Source organism: Orycteropus afer, unplaced genomic scaffold (genome assembly GCF_000298275.1).
Source record: "Orycteropus afer afer isolate SDZICR_OR568_19922 unplaced genomic scaffold, OryAfe1.0 scaffold00039, whole genome shotgun sequence".
In the NCBI taxonomy this organism is placed as follows: Eukaryota; Metazoa; Chordata; class Mammalia; order Tubulidentata; family Orycteropodidae; genus Orycteropus; species Orycteropus afer.
The window spans coordinates 15,542,351-15,545,913 of record NW_006921626.1 but is presented as its reverse complement, the minus strand read 5'-3'; the positions used below and the strand labels follow the sequence as shown (position 1 = coordinate 15,545,913).

The 3,563-nt window shown below is 37.3% G+C and overlaps 1 protein-coding gene across 1 annotated transcript in view; it reads left to right on the top strand.

Moving 5' to 3' along the window:
- CDC42BPA (CDC42 binding protein kinase alpha) overlaps nucleotides 1-3,563 on the top strand; it is a 774,086-nt gene that overhangs the window by 639,580 nt on the left and 130,943 nt on the right. The gene's annotated exons all lie outside the window — the stretch shown is intronic.

Sequence of the window (3,563 nt, the reverse complement as noted above, 5' to 3'; positions counted from 1 at the left end):
TGTATGAAAAGTGAATTTACTCTGTAAATCTTCACCCAAATCCTAATAAAAAAAAAAAAAGAATCTAAGTATTTAATCACTCTACTATATATGCTCTATATCCCCAACTTTACAAAGATCATATCTTACATTTCTTCTTCTGTAAATATTTAATAAGTAATTTTTAAAACTTTTTTTGCAATTTGAGTGAAAGTTTACAGAGCCAATTCGTTTTTCCATTGAATAGTTCTTACACATTTTGTACTTCAACCCCGATTATAATCCTACAGTGTTAGCAGCTCTCTTCCCGTTTCCTTCTCATTAGTTAGTTACCTTTTTCACCTGTGACCTTTCCTATGCATTCCTGCCTTCTGAGCTTTCTCCCTGTACAAATGCTCCCTTTCTGATATCCCCAGGTTGATTGGTCTAAGGAGTGCACCTCTCTGGTGTAATTGTTCACCTCATATGCTTGTCTATTGTTTTATTACGTAATTCTTGATTAATTTTTGAAAGAATTTGAAAGGAGGAGGTTAGATATGCGTAAAGAACAAAATGAACCCAGTTGGTCTTTTGTAATTGAGTAGTTATTTTAACAGACTGTATTTTAGTAAATGATTGAGGCAGAAATCAGACTTCAGGGAGTATAGAACAATGACTGAAGAGTTAAATACTAGAGCAATTAGATATAAATAAGAATAACAGTGAAACCAACCAGTTGCCACTAAATCATTAAATCGATTCAGAGTCATGGCAACCCCAATGTGTCAGAGTAGAACTGTGCTCCATAGAGTTTTCAATGGCTGATTTTTTGGGGAAGCAGATCACCAGGCCTTTATTCAAAGTTGCCTGTGGGTGGGCTTGAACCTCCAATCTGTTGGTTAGAAGCCAAACACAATAACCATTTGCACCACCCAGGGACCTTTGTATCAGTGAAGGGAGAGAGAAATAGAATATTGAAGATAGGAGCAGCTGAAATAGGGTACATTTTTGGGGGGCTAGGAGGTTTGTACTTGTTGAAAGAAAACAGTAGAAATAATGAAGTTGGTGATATCAGTTATGGTACATAAGATAATTATTTCATGTAGTAATAATAACTGTGAGATTACAGCTACATCTGAATGATTTATTCTAAGGAATAAGCAGAGACCTGCCTCTAAAATTGTTTAAAAAGGTAAAGAGAATGTGTGTGACTGGACTTAACCAGATGGCCTAGGGGCAAGGGGCAAGAGATAGTGTTGGGGCTAGGGAAAGTGAGATTTTTGAAGATCTAGATCAGAAATACACAAACAGCAATGATGATGAAAAGGAGTTACTGTGCAAAACCTGGAGTCCAGTGGAACTTAAATGGCAAGAGTTAGTAACTGATTGAGTCTTAATGTTTTGTTTTTCACTCTCCTCAGTAATGCTCTATAGCCACGAAAAAGAGATGTGGGTTTAATCAAAAGTTGGGGATTAGTGGAAAACCATAGTGGTAAGGGAATGTGAATGTGTTCAATATGTAAATAAAAAGCAAAGTTAGAAAGGAGAGATTGTCACAAAAGCAATTTACAAGAAATTGTTTTATTTCCAAAGTAATAAAACACAGTGGACTTCACAGGTTTCCAGAAATTTATATAAACCAAGGTCTCTGAGCTGTGGTAGATACTAAACCAGCACCAGTTGTAGCCTGTTAACCTGGCCATTTAAATGATAATACAGTTTTCTTCAAAGAACCCTGGTAGCATAGTGATTAAAGCATTTGGCTGCTAACTAAAATGTTGGCAGTTTAAACCCACCAGGTACTCCATGGGAGAAAGATGAGGCAGGCTGCTTCTGTAAAGATTTGCAGCCTTGGAAACTATGGGGCAGTTATAATCTGTTTATAGGGCAGTCGGAATGGTTGTTGTATAGTTTTCTTCATTGTTACTGTATATAAGTATCTTTCTTTGTAGTCTATAAAAGATCATTCATTATTCTTTATCTCCATTTATTCTTTATACTACACCGAGGAGGGCGGGGAAAAAAAAACCACCTCATTGCCATTGAGTTGAACTGACTCATAATGACCCCTTCTTGGATTTCCAAGGCAGTATGTCTACAGAAGTAGATTGCCCAGTCTTCCTTCTGAGGAGTGGCTGGTGGGTTTGAACCGCCAGCCTTCTGGTTAGCAGTCAAATGCCTTATGTACTACACCACCAGAGCACCCTCTTTATTCTATAGGTTGGATGATTAAATGAAAAGATTATAGTTAGTTGTGATATCCCAAATTAAAGAATTTTAGATGGGAATAGCCTCCCAATACTCCACAAACTTTGTTAAAATACTTTCTAAAGCCCTTTTCTTTAAAAAGACAGTGAACATATATATATACATCGTCTCTAAAAATATATAAGCATCACTAGAATAGGAAACTCCTTACAGTGGTTTTATTGCTACTATTTATAAATTGTTTTCCTTGTTCCTTGAGACACCAAAACAGTCTCCCATCTGAGAGCATTAAACCTTTAAAGAACCTCTTTGATAGCTGTGTATGAATTTGACTCCTCAGGATTTTAAATTCTAAGAAATGCTAAAACAAGACACAAGATTTAAATCTGATTAGTGCACGCATCACAGATACATACTGATTTACCAGATATATACTTTGATCACAACTTCAATAGCATGGATTTTATCTGTGAAAACAGCCAGCCTGTACAAGGCAAATCATCTTCCCAAAAGTATATTAATATACACTTCTGAACATTATAAAGTTCAACTCTATTTTGCCCCTGTGCAGTTACGGCTTTCTATGTACCAAAAGTTTCTATTTTGGGGGGGGATAAGACCTTCTGCAGATTTTCATGGGGTTTCTTAATCCCCATCCCACCCCACCCTTCTGTGTTCTGAAGGAAGTATAACAGATTTCTCTTAAGAGATTTCAAAATGTGAGCTTTTTTAAGCTTTTAATTTAATTTTATAACTTTTCTATCAAATATGTAACAGTAGGATCAACTAGATAGTTTTAAAACAGTAAATTGGAAACTGATTTTCCGTAGGTATTACTCTTTTCTCTTTGATATTTTATTGATCAGTTTTGAAAACATTAATATTTACTTATTACAATACCAAAGGAGGGGAGGGGAACCACTGCCACTGAGTCGATTCTGACTCAGCATCCCCCATTGGGTTTCTAAGGCTGGAAATCTTTATGGAAGTAGTTTGCCCCATCTTTCTCCTAAAGAGCAGCTGGTGGGTTTGAACCACTGAGCTTATGATTAGCAGCCAAATGTCAATACAAGCCTAGTATTAGGAGAGCATTCTATTTTGAATTAAACTTTCTAAATTTAATGTGAGTAAGCCCCAGGGATACAGGTGAGGAGAGGCAACTCAGGGACGCCCAAAGCAGAGACCAGAAGAGCAGGAGAAAGGGGATTAAAAGCCAGGAAGCCAGACAGAGGAACAGTCAGCCACAGGGATCCAGGTGGGGGAGATACAAGAGGTCTCCAACAGCAAGACAAACTTGTCTGTTGGTTTGTCCTACTGTGGTGACATGTAGACGTGAGTTTTGAGGCTGAGCCTCTGGTGTTTAAAACCCAGCGAAATGCACCTGGTGCACAGGTAAC